The sequence below is a fragment of the Oncorhynchus clarkii genome, chromosome 3, assembly GCF_045791955.1.
Source record: "Oncorhynchus clarkii lewisi isolate Uvic-CL-2024 chromosome 3, UVic_Ocla_1.0, whole genome shotgun sequence".
In the NCBI taxonomy this organism is placed as follows: domain Eukaryota; kingdom Metazoa; phylum Chordata; class Actinopteri; order Salmoniformes; family Salmonidae; genus Oncorhynchus; species Oncorhynchus clarkii.
Window position 1 is genome coordinate 57,471,518 of NC_092149.1, and position 16,616 is coordinate 57,488,133.

At 42.8% G+C, this 16,616-nt stretch overlaps 1 pseudogene; it reads left to right on the forward strand.

Annotated features, from left to right (window-relative positions):
- LOC139399594 (contactin-associated protein-like 5) overlaps window positions 1-15,040 on the forward strand; it is a 62,864-nt pseudogene extending 47,824 nt beyond the window's left edge.
- Window positions 15,041-16,616: the final 1,576 nt, after the last annotated feature.

A 16,616-nucleotide genomic window follows, 5' to 3' on the forward strand; every position in this document is an offset into this window, starting at 1 on the left:
AAAAAAGTTATTGTATGGGCTATATATGAACAGTGTCAGATGGAACATCAATAGGTTGTTTCTGCTGGCTGTCGTGCTTGAACACAGATATTCTCTACAGAAGATGAATGATATTCAGCCCCTCTGTCATACACACCATGTCTCTCAGCTGTTCAATGAATAGCAATTCACTAATTGTTTATTATTAGACCAAGTTGGCCCATGGATTATGCAAATGTACATGATTAAAAAGTGGCTTTTTGTGAACTCAGACACCACAACGTCATGCATGCGTAACCTACACTCATTCATGGAATATGGTTCCCTTTAGTTTAATATGTTTGATTATTGTTATTAATTTGTTTAATTGTCATTTTCATTTGTTTAATTATGTGGCTGTAGTGTTCGGCACAGACAACAGCTGCAGCTTGTAATATGACAAGAAAATACCAATTACCATCCACGATGACAATGTCATTTTAACTCGTCTTCTCTTTTCATATTAGCTGTTTCATTATCTGTCAACGTGCAGTTTGAATACTAAGGATTCACATTTGCACATTCTTTGTCATGACCACAAGAACAAAACAATAAACAACAACTCATTTGTCTAGTATTGATATGCTTTCAAATGCTTGACCAACACTGGGACCTATTCTGACTAAATAAGCAAGCAACACTTGTGCCATAAGAGACACTGTTACTGTCAATATTGTACTGCAGTTTATTTCAAGACCTCTTGCAGATTAAGTTCAATGAGAGGGCGTATATAATGTATGCAGGTTTAGCATGCAACATCACGAATCTGCAATGCACAATGCAGATGTGTTGATAGTAGCCTATAACTGTGCTGAGAGCTGAGGGGCTGCTCTCTACAGGCCTGCAGTGTCTCTAATGCAGAGTCATATTGTCTGACGGATGGCTGTAGCAGGGCCACTTACAGATGCTCCAGGAAATGAGCCTTGCCTTTCTGACTGGCATCACTGAGGGTTCATTGACACAATGCCATGGGATGCCAACAGATGCCAATGGCTCTAATCACAGTCACTGTGCAGATAGCCATACTGCAGAGATAACCCCTGGATTATTAGCTGGTCTCTAATAGGATTTGTCCGAGTCTCACTGACCAGCAGGGTATTGGAATATTTGAATACGGATGAGATTGTGTATTCCAAGGATTTCATTGCTAAAATGTTGCCAATTTTTCTAAGCATCTGGCTAGTCTATCTGATGCAGTAGTTATGCTTTTGAACTAACTGTATAACTAGCTACTGTAAAGCTTTTTCTCTTAGTTGCATATTTCCTATATTTATATGTATTTTTAATTTACTGCATTGCTATAATTGCTTATTTTTGTATGAATTATGTTGTGCTCTGCTGTAGATGGTACCCCATTGTCCTGGTGGGTGGACCAGGGTGGAGAGAGACGGACTTACTGGGGAGGCTTCCTGCCGGGGGTTCAGCAGTGCTCCTGCAGCCTGGAGGAAAACTGCATGGAAATGAACTACTTCTGCAACTGTGATGCCGACACAGACTCATGGTAACAATGCAAATATGTCTCGTGTATCTCTGGGCTGTTCATTAATGAATATGCTCGACAGGCCTTTGGGTTTGTCTAGTGACCATTATTATCTAAAAAAAGATATATTTATATAGAACTTTGAATACAGGGATATTTATATCACAATTCAACAGCTGAAATGCAAAAATGACTCTATGAAGGTGTAAATTACTATCAAAAACATATTAGGCTTCAACTGCAGATCTTATTATTATTATTATTATATTCTTTATTACATACTTTATCTTTAACTTGAATTACATTGTCTACATTTATTCTCATCCAATGTGTCCCTGTGCAATTTTGCATTTGGGGAACCTCATTTGCATATCTCCTGAGGCACCCGTCCACACCTTGATAGATCACCCCATCTTTATAGTGTTTACTCTAAAGTTCCAGGCAATGCTGACTGAGGAATGGATTAGTTTATCTGTTGTGAAATGAAGAGGCTTCTCTCTCTCTCTGTATTGCAGGGCTAATGACACAGGAGTCCTCTCCTACAAAGAGCACTTACCAGTGAGTGAGATCGTGATTGGAGACACCAACAGAACAGGCTCTGAGGCACTCTACAGAATCGGCCCACTGCGTTGTTATGGTGACAGTAGGTGAACTCTCCTGTTTTGTAAGGGCATCCTTTTGGGCATCCTTTTCCAGGCCAAATGCTGATTAAATATTGAGTATATTCAAACGCTCCACTTAGTTCCAAGACATAAACCCTTTTTAACTAATCTCTGGATCCTTATTATGTGAGTCAAGACTTTCCTCTAAGAAGAAATTACTGTTTCCTGTTTTCTAGAGTCTGTGTGGAATGCGGCGTCCTTCTACCAGGAGTCATCCTACCTGCACTTCCCGACCCTCCAGGCAGAGCTCAGTGCTGACATCTCCTTCTACTTCAAGACCAGCGTCCCATCAGGAGTCTTTCTAGAGAACCTGGGCCTCAAGCACTTCATCAGGCTAGAGCTCAGCTGTGAGTCTGTAGGCCCCACACACACACACACACCAAAATCCATTTGGAGGAGACCAGCAGTGTGAAATCATCAAGATTCTATTTTCTGATGAAAGCACTTCCCAGCTACAGTAGCCTACATTTGACATGCAGTTGAAACATGTCACTCCTGACCTGACCTGCACTACATAATGTAATCCTAATGACACACACAGTGCTCTAATATCAAGCTGTCAAATTAACCTCTAATAGCACTTGTTGCGGTAACCATATAATCAAAATATCCTCACTGAATATAGAAATAACTGCTGAAGAAAATAATGGTCAAACTGCATTGTGAATGTACTAAAATGAATAAAGAGGAGGAGAACTTAGTTGTTGGGCTCAAAATGCATCTGAAAAAAGCTTCTCTTTAGGTCTTTTGTAAGAGTCCATTCTCTCACAGGACATTTGCAGCACTGAAAAAACTGCAGCGTCTGAAATGTGAGGCGCATTTACAAATATTGACAAGCTGTCAACACTGCCCTACATAACCATACAGGTCATCAAAGCCTTCTAAGTCTCAATGCATCACATTGCATGCCATCGACATAAAACGAAATTGTGTATCATATAAAAGAGGAGTCTCAGATTCAATGCTAACCTGACTGACTGTTAGCTTGTGTCCCAATTTGTTTTCTCAGCTCCCTCTGTGGTGACGTTCTCCTTTGATGTGGGAAACGGGCCAGTGGTCTTGGCTGTTAAGTCCCACGTGCCCCTGAATGACAGGCAGTGGCACTATCTGAGAGCGGAGCGCAGTGTGAAGGAGGCTTCTCTGCACGTGGACCAGCTGCCCCTGCGCTTCCTGGAAGCCCCGTCTGACAGACACCTCCGCCTCCGGCTCAACAGCCAGCTGTTTGTGGGTAGGGATAGGGTGAACAGCCCTTCTGTGGATTAATATGTACATAGAGCAGTTATAAATCAAATCAAATCAAATCAATTGTATTGGTCACATACACATGGTTAGCAGATGTTACTGCGAGTGTAGCGAAATGCTTGTGCATCTAGTTCCGACCATGCAGTAATATCTAACAAGTAATCTAACAATTTCACAACAACTACCTTATACACACAATAGTAAAGGAAGGAATAAGAATATGTACATATAAATATATGGATGAGCGATGGCCTGAACGGCATAGGCAAGATGCAGTAGATGGTATAGAGTAGAGTATATACATATGAGATGAGTAATGTAGGGTATGTAAACATTATATAAAGTGGCATTGTTTAAAGTGACTAGTGATACATTTATTACATCCAATTTTTTATTATTAAAGTGGCTAGAGATTTGAGTCAGTATGTTGGCAGCAGCCACTCAATGTTAGTGATGGCTGTTTAACAGTCTGATGGCCTTGAGATAGAAGCTGTTTTTCAGTCTCTTGCCTTTCTGTGACATCGGGTGGTGTAGGTGTCTTGGAGGGCAGGTAGTTTGCCCCCGGTGATGCTGAGCAGTGAGGCTGAGCAGTTGCTATACCAGGCGGTGATACAGCCCGACAGGATGCTCTTGATTGTGCATCTGTAAAAATTTGTGAGTGTTTTTTCGGTGACAAGCCACATTTCTTCAGCCTCCTGAGGTTGAAGAGGCGCTGTTGCGCCTTCTTCACCACGCTGTCTGTGTGAGTGGACCATTTCAGTTTGTCCGTGATGTGTATGCCGAGGAACTTAAAACTTTCCACCTTCTCCACTACTGTCCCGTTGATGTGGATGGGGGGTGCTCCCTCTGCTGTTTCTTGAAGTCCACGATCATCTCCTTTGTTTTGTTGACGTTGAGTGTGAGGTTGTTTTCCTGACACCACACTCCGAGGGCCCTCACCTCCTCCCTGTAGGCTATCTTGTTGTTGTTGGTAATCAAGCCTACCACTGTAGTTTCATCTCAAACTGCAAACTGAGTTGGAGGCGTGCATGGCCACGCGGTCGTGGGTGAAAAGGGAGTACAGGGGAGGGCTGAGAACGCACCCTTGTGGGGCCCCAGAGTTGAGGATCAGCGGGGTGGAGATGTTGTTTCCTACCCTCACCAACTGGTGGCGGCCCGTCAGAAAGTCCAGGACCCAGTTAAACAGGGCGAGGTTGAGACCCAGGGTCTCGAGCTTTATGACGAGTTTGGAGGGTACTATGGTGTTAAATGCTGAGCTGTAGTCGATGACCAGCATTCTTACATAGGTATTCCTCTTGTCCAGATGGGTTAGGGCAGTGTGCAGTGTGATTGCGATTGCATCGTCTGTGGACCTATTGGGGCGGTAAGCAAATTGTAGTGGGTCTAGGGTGTCAGGTAGGGTGGAGGTGATATGATTCTTGACCAGTCTCTCAAAGCACTTCATGATGACGGAAGTGAGTGCTATGGGGCGATAGTCGTTTAACTCAGTTACCTTAGCTTTCTTAGGAACAGAAACAATGGTGGCCCTCGTGAAGCATGTGGGAACAGTAGACTGGGATAGGGATTGATTGAATATGTCCGTAAACACACCAGCCAGCTGGTTGTACATATTAGAACACAGAAATGCCATATTAATTCGTTATAACCTGTGGTCCCTCCTCCAGGGGGAACAGCGGCCAGGCAGAGTGGCTTCCTGGGATGCATCAGAACTCTGACTATAAACAGTGTGACCTTTAACCTGGAGGAGCGGGCTAAGATGACCCCGGGGGTAAGCGTTGGCTGCCCCGGCCACTGCAGCGGCTCCAGCAGTCTCTGCCACAACAGAGGGAGGTGCATTGAGAAGAACAGTGGCTACGTCTGTGACTGCTCCCAGTCTGCTTACGGAGGACCCTCCTGCAAGGAAGGTGTGAATCTTATAGTAACTTCATCATAGAGATTAAGCCTTGGGTTAATTTAGCTGTAACGTACTTTCATCTAATCATTCTGATGCTGTTTTGACACCCCAAATCTATGATTCTAACATGCAACATGTAACTTCAAGTATACACACAAAACATGCACTGTTTGTGAAGTATAATTTTTAACACGTGGGTGTAAAAGTTCCCTAGTGAAGTGCAATCGGCTGCAATCAGGGGAAGTTGATTAGCATAGAGCTGTAAGATGTCACAACAGCCATCTGTTGCAAAATATTGTGTTACATTAACAGAAATCTAACATCGCTCAGAGTAGGGTGTCCACCTTATGTTATAAAATACATTTTACCAAGACAAATATGATTCTTCATGTTATGAATCGTAAGCTAATACTTCCAATAATAAGCACCGAGCTCTGTTGACAGAGTAGTGCCACTTTTCCCAGCGACTTTTGAAGATTTTACATGTTGTGGTGGTCTTCTGCAAAGTTGTTATCGCGGGTCACAAAAAGCAACATTAACATGACAGGAGAGATATGCTTGTTTTTCTGAGAAATATATTTTTTTTAAACAGGAATTTCGCATTAATATGAAAAGTGTACACTAAAATAGGAAATGTCATGTCTCAAATTCGATATCTGTCTTATCTCTATATTGTTTTATGTCCTCCGGTTTCGAGAAGAAAGATGACGAGTTCAATGGTGAGCCTGTAAGTTTGCCTTAATTCTCGCACAGCATCCAGTCTAGCTGACTCCATGGTATTTTCCAGATGTTTTACCACATTGTTTTCTCTGGGCTCCATTGATTTAGTCATTCTAATCTTGGCCGTCCTACAACGGTAAAAACTCCAAAAACGCTTTAACGGGTTATGATAGAAACATAAGGTTTGGACCATTGGTTTCCGTAGAGGAGTATCCATACAGTTAAACATACTGTATTATTTTACCCATTGGTCAAAATATGCGTTTTTGATTGGACATAGGTGAAAACATTACATTTTTTTGTGTTTTCTAGTGAAATATTCAACTACAGAAAAGATCTTAGGCTGCTTCAGTCCTGATGATGTTCACTTGCTCTTGAAGTTTTGGAGTAGAGGTGCTGAGATCAGTGGCATTCAGAGTGCAGATTGGAAAATAGATCAAAGAGGGAGAGGATGAGATGACTGCTCTGCTGTCTCTGGTCTGTCTGAGAGGATCCGGCTCTCACATTCACACTAATCTATGCCTCCATTATCATGGAGCAGACCCGCCTGAAATATTCCACTGGTCTGAATTACAGTAGTCCCACTTTGATTCATTCCCACTTCCATGGAGTGGGGGGGAACTTATTTCATATTAACCGAATGGCAGATATTATAAATGCTGCTGGCCCTGGGGCTGAGGCTATCCTCAAGTAAAAGGTGACCACACTGTGCTGGACTATCACCATGATATAATGCAGTACCTAACCCATCTTCTCTCTCTGTGTCCATGCAGAGGTGTCTGTTTCATTTGACAGAGAGTCGTCGGTGACCTACACCTTCCAGGAGCCTTTCTCTGTGATGCAGAACAGGAGCTCCAAGACCTCCAGTGACTACAGAGACAGCAGCAGGGCCAGAGAGAACATAGCTTTCAGCTTCATGACCACACAAAGCCCTGCCATGCTGCTCACTGTCAACACCTTCAGCCAGCAGTACATAGCAGTCATCCTGGCACGCAACGGTATGGACCCCTCTACTCATTTTTCACTACAATAAATAAGGTAGGATTATCAAGGTAGGATTCTTACCACTGAATTGACAGTTTAACCCAGTTTGTGTTGTGATCAACAGGGAGTCTCCAGATCTGGTACAGTATCCATGTGGACAGGAAGCCAGATGTGTTCAGCCCCAGCCCCAGCAGCCTGGCAGATAGACGCCTGCACCGTATCAGAATCCACCGTCAGGGGAAAGATGTCTACCTACAGGTGAAAGAAGGGGATGTATAAACATATGGGATGTTAATATTTGCATGAGTCAAAGGGAAATGTAGATGCAGGGGAGTGAAGAGAGTGAGGAGCAGGGGAGTGAAGAGAGTGGGGAGCAGGGGAGTGAAGAGAGTGAGGAGCAGGGGAGTGAAGAGAGTGAGGAGCAGGGGAGTGAACAGAGTGAGGAGCAGGGGAGTGAAAATAGTGGGGAGCAGGGGGGTGAACAGAGTGAGGAGCAGGGGGGTGAACAGAGTGAGGAGCAGGGGAGTGAACAGAGTGAGGAGCAGGGTAGTGAAGAGAGTGAGGAGCAGGGGAGTGAAGAGAGTGGGGAGCAGGGGAGTGAAGAGAGTGAGGAGCAGGGGAGCGAAGAGAGTGTGGAGCAGGGGAGTGAAGAGAGTGAGGAGCATGGGAGTGAACAGAGTGAGGAGCAGGGGAGTGAACAGAGTGAGGAGCAGGGGAGTGAACAGAGTGAGGAGCAGGGGAGTGAAGAGAGTGAGGAGCATGGGAATGAACAGAGTGAGGAGCAGGGGAGTGAACAGAGTGAGGAGCAGGGGAGTGAAGAGAGTGAGGCACAGGGGAGTGAGGAGCAGGGGAGTGAACAGAGTGAGGAGCAGGGGAGTGAAGAGAGTGAGGAGCAGGGGAGTGAACAGAGTGAGGAGCAGGGGAGTGAACAGAGTGAGGAGCAGGGGAGTGAACAGAGTGAGGAGCAGGGGAGTGAACAGAGTGAGGCACAGGGGAGTGAGGAGCAGGGGAGTGAACAGAGTGAGGAGCAGGGGAGTGAAGAGAGTGAGGAGCATGGGAATGAACAGAGTGAGGAGCAGGGGAGTGAACAGAGTGAGGAGCAGGGGAGTGAAGAGAGTGAGGCACAGGGGAGTGAGGAGCAGGGGAGTGAACAGAGTGAGGAGCAGGGGAGTGAAGAGAGTGAGGAGCAGGGGAGTGAACAGAGTGAGGAGCAGGGGAGTGAACAGAGTGAGGAGCAGGGGAGTGAACAGAGTGAGGAGCAGGGGAGTGAACAGAGTGAGGAGCAGGGGAGTGAAGAGAGTGAGGAGCAGGGGAGTGAACAGAGTGAGGAGCAGGGGAGTGAACAGAGTGAGGAGCAGGGGAGTGAACAGAGTGAGGCACAGGGGAGTGAGGAGCAGGGGAGTGAACAGAGTGAGGAGCAGGGGAGTGAAGAGAGTGAGGAGCATGGGAATGAACAGAGTGAGGAGCAGGGGAGTGAACAGAGTGAGGAGCAGGGGAGTGAAGAGAGTGAGGCACAGGGGAGTGAGGAGCAGGGGAGTGAACAGAGTGAGGAGCAGGGGAGTGAAGAGAGTGAGGAGCAGGGGAGTGAACAGAGTGAGGAGCAGGGGAGTGAACAGAGTGAGGAGCAGGGGAGTGAACAGAGTGAGGAGCAGGGGAGTGAACAGAGTGAGGAGCAGGGGAGTGAACAGAGTGAGGAGCAGGGGAGTGAACAGAGTGAGGAGCAGGGGAGTGAACAGAGTGAGGAGCAGGGGAGTAGAGAGGATGTGTACAAGTTGTATTCAAACAGTTGGGGCTATATAAAAAGATGACGTGAGCAGAGAGGAACTACACTGTACTTGGTCACCATGAGCAAATACCTTGTTGGGAAAAATGTTTTTACGGTAGCTAACACTAGCCAACGTGTTGGATTATCCAAGTATACTGTATGTGGTTGAATGTGTTCTTCACACCTCCTTGTCCTTTTTCCCTCGCCCACTCCACTAGATTGACAAGGACATGAACCTAAAGTACAGCCTGTCATCAGACGCAGAGTTAATCTCCATCAAATCGCTGACTTTGGGGAAAGTCACAGGTGAGCCCACCATAGAAATGAGGACCTGTTGGTCAATGTGGTTTGAAATGACAACATGACTGGGGGCTACTGTCAATGTTTTTTTTGTTCTACATGGAGGAAATTAACAGCCTAGGACATGATGGCAGGGATTAGAAGAATCCGTCTGCAATAAAAGCAAAGCTTGTAAGCTGGAAGAGATAGAAGAGACATGTCAGTGATATCACATGTGATATAGGCATTCTACAAATGAGATTTGGCCAAATATCTTAATCACTTCTCGCATCTGCTGTAGAACTGACAAACAGATGGGGAGGGGTGTGAGCCACTCTCATCACCACCCTACCAAGACATTGTATCTGTCTAATAATCCGTCTCACATGTTGCACGCACAGCAAATCTTGGGAGTATTGCACTCAAGCTTATCACTTTGAGCATTAGTCAGAAGCTAAATGGAACTCTTATGTAAATCAAGCCTAATTTGTCTAACAAAGATTCTCAATAGCTTGGGGAACTAGCAAATCTATGCTAATTGACAACACAATTTGCATTTCAAAACAAATGTATTCATCTTATCATTAAGGTACCACAGATCCCCCCACGGATGAATGCATTTTATATAGAGATTTTGAGAGCAACATTCTTTTTTGGACATTGGTCATTGGCAATGTATAAGATATTTAGAGCCGGTCAACAAAAAACTATGAATCATTCTAATGGTAATTTGCTGTATTTCCAACTTTTTCATCAATCTCAAAAATCATGAGAGTAGAGTTAAACAGACTAAATCAAATCTCCTTTATGTATGCCAAATCAGGGCTTTTACTATATAGGACATAACATTCCCTCTAAGGTATGCTGTTTCTCACTCTCAGCCACATTGTATTCATATGACTTCAGCACAGCACAACAGCATCCACTTGTTCTCTAAAGGACCAAAGGAAAGACATGTACCTTCTTGGCTGGGTTATGTCTCCCAGGGATCTATTAAGTCAAAATGAATGCTGCAGCGCCACAAACAAAAATCAATGATAGACCATTGTGGCGATGATCATTGTACAACTTTTTTGGGCCAACTACTTCCTCTACAATAAATGTGTCCCCCATGAGAAGTATGCTGGTAATTATAGATTAGAATATTATTTTAAAGGGAAGATGCTGTTGAATGTTCACCCAGTCTGATTAGCTCCATTATTTAACTATAGAAAGTACTATATAGGAAGAAGACAATAGTACATCTTTAATGGAATGACAGGCACACTCCCATCTCTGTTCTATCTTAAATTACCATCTACTCTTGTCCACAAATCAAAACCGTAAATTGCATCTCAGCTCTCCTATTGCTGATGAGTGATATTCAAGTGCTTTAAGCAGCCATGATGCTAGCTGCATATGTGGCAGTCGTTATTGATTACTTTCCTGCAAATGACGAGAAATCTTTAAATAAACGTATGGTGGAGCTCTAATTGCATTTGCATACATTTCCTATGCAATTACAGACTCTCCCGTTGAATACGACAAGCAGGGACAATTTTCATACAGTCTCAAGAGAGCCTGCTCAATGGGTCATATCTCACATTGACAAAGAGAGATTGTTATAAGGGATACTATACAACATGCCCATTAGTCAAATGTATGCATGCATGACTGTATGTCACTTTTGATAGAAGTGTCTGTTAAATGGCATATATTATGTTACTATTATTCAAAGTTGGATGCTGTTGTAATGGTGACAGTCGTGGATGTTTGAATGTTTTGTGAACATCCAGATGAATCGACAAATAAGTGAGTACCTTACTTATTGTTTACAGGAGTGGATGCTGTGGATGAGGAAGTGATGCGGGCAGGATCTAAGGGCTTCATTGGGTGTCTGTCATCAGTCCAGTTTAATCACATGGCTCCACTGAAGGCAGTGCTACTAAATCGTGGCAGCTCATTGGTCACTGTCCGGGGTCACTTGGTGGAGTCTAACTGTGGGACGTTGGCTGACTTGACAATATTGCACTCTCAATCAGGTATTGTGTGATGTATTCAAAATGTTATGTAATTAACTTGTAGAGTTTTAACTATGGAAAATTTCATTTAAAGTAGCTGTCCAGTGTTTCCAGATTTTTATGAAATATGAGCTATAATTAATTACAATATGAGTGAAATGGTTTTTCCTTCCAAATGTTTTCTTCACAAAAATTGTAATTAAGTACAGTATGTTAAAAAGCTGCTTTTCTGTGTTTGAATGGTGTGGGCCTACCCCAATAACAGAATGGTGTGGGCCTACCCCAATAACAGAATGGTGTGGGCCTACCCCAATAACAGAATGGTGTGGGCCTACCCCAATAACAGAATGGTGTGGGCCTACCCCAATAACAGAATGTTGTGGGCCTAGCCCAAAAACAGAATGGTGTGGGCCTACCCCAATAACAGAATGGTGTGGGTGTTAGTGATGCATGGGTTCACTAGTAACCCGCAGTCCCCTTGATTATATCCGCGGGGCAGGCGGGTTTAGGGTCATGAATTATTGTGTGGATGAAAGGCTGGTGGGGCGGGCGGTCGGGCTGAATGAAGAGAAAGCAATACCTTCAAAAAATCCATAAATGTATAATTATTGTGCAATTTATGTCTATAGGCTACATTGAGGGTTTCTTTCATTATTTTAGGCTATCTGGCATTAGTGCGTAAGCCTAAGGTTCAGAGCCTGACTGTATGTGTGCCAAATAGCCTATACGCCAATCGCCAAATACATTTAGGAACAGGCAGAAAAAGTTAACTTTGATCCACGGAAGCAAAAAGCTGTGAAATGGAGAGTTTGAAATAAAGAGAAGGGAGGGCCTGAAAGCTCATGTTTGGGAAAGAGTTGGTGAAGTGGTACAGAAGGATGATAGCAGTGTTATGTGTGATGATTGTGAGGCCCTATGCAAATTTGACAGTAACAAGACAGGGACCTCAAATAGGCCTATTGTAGCCTACTGTTCAGATGGGTTAAATGGAAACTGAAATATAGACACTGACTGTAGGTCTGTAACCTCTCACATAGCCTTAATATTTTGACAATGGAACAGAAGTGGAGAAATATGATTTCTTTCTTTCAGCATCTTCAGAGAATGTGAATGTGCAGTTAGATACAATCTGTAGAGGTATTGTCTTTATCAGTATCATAAAAGCTGATAGTATTACTTTCTAGTTCCTTACAACCGGTCAAACCGATGTCATTGGGACATTTTGCACAGAAAATCGTTGCCGTGGAATTATTATTATTTTTTTTGTATTTTCTCACGGTGCCTAAACATCTCCACCAAAGAAGCTGAGATGACAGAGAAAACGGTACTAATGTCAATTAGATAGAAGTATTAATTCTATCGATTTATTACATTATTCTCGTGAGCAAGGTTAATTTTTCTTCTAGGGCAACATATAATGACAGGATAGCCAGCGTTTTGTGATGATAAATGTGGAAATAGCAAGCATTTTTTTATCAGTCTGTTAAGATAAGTTTGAGGTGGGATTTATTTCAATAATTTTTGGTCTTATTTATGCTTTGGCCACAAGTGTGAGTATAGGAAGAGTCAACATTAGTTGTGTATAAGTTATCAGCCTTCAAAAGTGTGATTTTCACCGGACACAGTTACTTTAACATTTCAATCTTGTCAACACTGAAGCCAGGATAGAGTTTTCAGTCTGTCAGATTCTTACGTTGTCACAATGATGGTACCCAAGTGAATGTTGCTTTTCCTTATATGTTTGTTTTTCATCTATATCCTTCGGTCACCCAGTTCTCATATAAATGACAGATCAATGATCTAATCCATTCCTCATTGCTCTCTCTTCCCTCCTCCGGTAGATCATTCAGAGACAGTCAGCAGAGGCAAGGGGCCATTAAGGAAGGCTTCAAAAAACAACTCAGTGGTAATTGGAGGTGAGTTTTCCAATTCAGAGTTGTTAAAGTGCTCAATTGCCAAAGTCAGTGTGATGTGAAATGAGCCCCAGCGATCTCTGCCTCTCTCATCAGACGTTTTCTCTGAATAATGTGTGTCTGTCAAGATAGGATAACATGCCACAGTTTAAGGCATTTCCAGCACTGGAGAGACTTCCAAAGTAATTACCCAGAAGCGATGTTATTTGAACTGTAAAGTAAAAGGTCTTGTAAATTGACTTTCAGTCAGATATGATTGTATGCCATGGAGTTAATGGATTGACTGATCTAAATATATATATATATATATATATATATATATAAGCCCAATATATATATATATATATATATATATATATATATATATATATATATATATATATATATTCCTCAGTAAATTCCCAGTGAGAGACATTTTTGTCAAGGGATTTTAAGTTCAAACAATTATCTGTGCCACTGAAGTTAAAAGATATGGAAGGTCATTTTGCTTAGCCTAAACAGCCAAATTGCCATCAAATCAAATGTTTTTTGTCACATGCTTCGTAATCAACAGGTGTAGAACAACAGTGAAATGCTTACGGGCCCTTCCCAACAATGCAGAAAGAGAGAAATGACTTAATAGATATAATATAGACATAGAAAAACATTTATCCTAATAGAGGATCCACTAAAGATGACTGCTATTTCTCCCCCACAGGAGTAGTGTCAGCGGTGGTCTTCATCACTCTGTGTGTGGTGGCGGTGATGATCCGTTTCCTGTACCAACACCGGGAAGCCCAGAGAGATGCCAGCATCAAGGAGAAGGAGCACCGACACGACCTGGAAACAGCCTACCCGAGAGAAACTGCGTACCAGGCAGAATCAGCCTACCGAACAGAGCTCCACCTCCACCACAGCTCCACCCTCAGGGACAACAGGGAGTACTACATCTGAACACCAGTGTTCCAGTACCCTTGGTCATCAGGGGAAGACCTGTTCTCTGTTAGTGGATTTGGAAGTGGAGATGTTGCTGCAGAATCATGGACAACATTCCGGACAAACAAAAGAACCCAGAGCCCAAGCCCAATACCCTTTCACAGGGATTCTGCCAGGGCCAATGTCTGATTGTTACAAAACATGTAGGTAGTGGACAGCGAGTTTAGCCAATTTTTAGGGCTGTAAGTGTATTATGTGGTTGGTGGAACTGTTAAACAATATGGAGTGAATATGCAGGTGTGATTGTGAACCATTTCTCAACCAGCAGAAGTAAGAACTGAGATAAAGAAGGAAGGGAAACATAAGTGAATGTCACCTGCCACACCTACTGAATGTGTACAAATTTCCGAAGACATCATTATTCTTGTAACCCCCAATATTCTTCAAGATTTCCCACAGAGTTCTGTGGAGCGTCCTAAATTACATGTGAAAGATACGAACGTACTGTAGGTCTGTAAGTGACGCCAACTGTGAACTTTCCAGTGTGGCAAGGGGCCTATACTGCCTTCTGTAAGAGTGCCTCTTCATATTGTTTTAACCTATTTTTTTAACAACCCTTTACAACTTGGTTTCAACTCATTAGTGTTAACTTGTGTTTTGAATGTTGTACAAGGGAATCAATCACACATCTGAACATGACCCACCTGTACTGTAAAAACATCCTCTGTTCGAACCTATAACAAATGAAAGGTGTATTTTGTTGTAATTACACAATGCTGTAATTTATGTTTAAATGATGCATTATGCTCAAAGGGGAGTATTTTGCTATCAGATGGATTGATAACTACAGTATATGTTCCACTTCAAAAGTTGTGCTGGCCCAGATCATTTAGAGACATCCCTGTGACTGGAATTTGCCTACAAGTTTGCCATTCAAATCAATGCATGGTTGTGCGAAGATTCAAGTCACGAAGTTGTCTCAAGACAAGAAATGATCAGATGTCTCTATAGAAAAACTTTACTAACCACTAACAATGAGATTTTACTCATTGTTTTATTACAACATTTGTCATTTATTTACCTTTCCTTCTTTATGATTTGTATAGTTGCAGTTGTACAGGTATATTGTATAGATGTATATTTATTAATAAACAGAAGACATTCTTAATGATATATTGTAATGTACCTTATTCCCTTCTTACATCCCTTGGAATAGTTCAGTTGACTGTGATGTCAATTAAAATTATTTGGATTTGCAAGTCAATCCAATCTTCAGAAATGTAGTAACCAACATTAAAATATGTTGATTGAAATATAATATGAAATGCATGATTATAGGATCATGTAATATTCCCCAAATCCTCATCTAACCTCTTGTGATCTTCCAGACAAATAGATACAAACACTCCCCACTTTACATGCTCAATGGAGGGTTGATACAGTCAGTTTGAAATAAAACAACTAGGGCATGAGCCGCTTAAAAAATATATCTCTGACAGTGTATATGTAAAACAAGTTCAATCAAATCAAAATGTATCAAGACAAAGGTTGATGTAAGGCGTTTGTACTGGCGGTAGAGAAGTCAGGCGCAGGGGAGCAAAGACTGTGTTACAACGGCGCAGTTAATGATAAAAATCACAGTTAACAAAAACAATGTATTCAATGGGACAAAAACCCCAGACATAACGTTCACAAGCACTTACAATAAACAATACCGGACAAGGACATTTGCGGAACAGAGGGTTAAATACACAACATGTAATTGATGGAATTGAAACCAGGTCTGTGGGAAGACAATACAAAACAAATGGAAAATGAAAGGTGGATCGGCGATGGCTAGAAGACCGGTGACGTCGACCGCCGAACGTCGCCCAAACAAGGAGAGGGACCGACTTCGGAGGAAGTATATATATATATATATATATCCGCCACACTGAACCTCAACACGGGGGCCCCTCGGGGGTGGGTGCTTACTCAACTCCTGTACTCTCGGTTCACCCACGACTGCGTGACCGTGCATGACTCCAACACCATCATTACGTTTGCTGACAACATGGCGATGGTAGGCCTGATCACTGAATACGATGAAAACGCATACTGGGAGTAGGTTAATTACCTGGAAGTGTGGTGCCAGGACATCAACCTCTCCCTCAATGTCAGCTGATTGTGAACTACAGGAAACAGAGGGCCGAGCATGGGCCGATCCACATCCTGTAGTGGAGCGGATCGATAGCTTCAAGTTCTATGGTGTCAACATCACTAAGGAATTAACACAGCAACACTGTTGAAGGCATGACAACGCCTCTTTCCCCTCAGGAGGTTGAAAATATTTTTTACAATTATTTATTTTCTTTTTTATTCTTTACACAGAAGCATCCAGGGTCAATGCCCTGATCAAGGGCATGTTGACCGATCTTCCACCAGGCCAAAAAACGTGAACCCGAACCCTCCAAGATCCCCTCACAGTTCCCCAATAGCTGTCCTTCAACCATGCGAGACCCCTCCCACAGTCCCCCCAGGAAGAAAAATAAAAAATGAAATGTATTCCATTCCCCACCCCCAAGAACCCCCCAATGCTATACAACCAAGAGAATGAACTAAAGAGAAAAAAGTAAAAGACAGAGGAAAACCGAAAACAACAATGCAAAAAAAATAATTTAAAACAAATGACATCAAGGACAACTAAAATCATAACAGCAATACCAACTGTATATGTTTGTGTGCATGCCTAGCACGATTACATA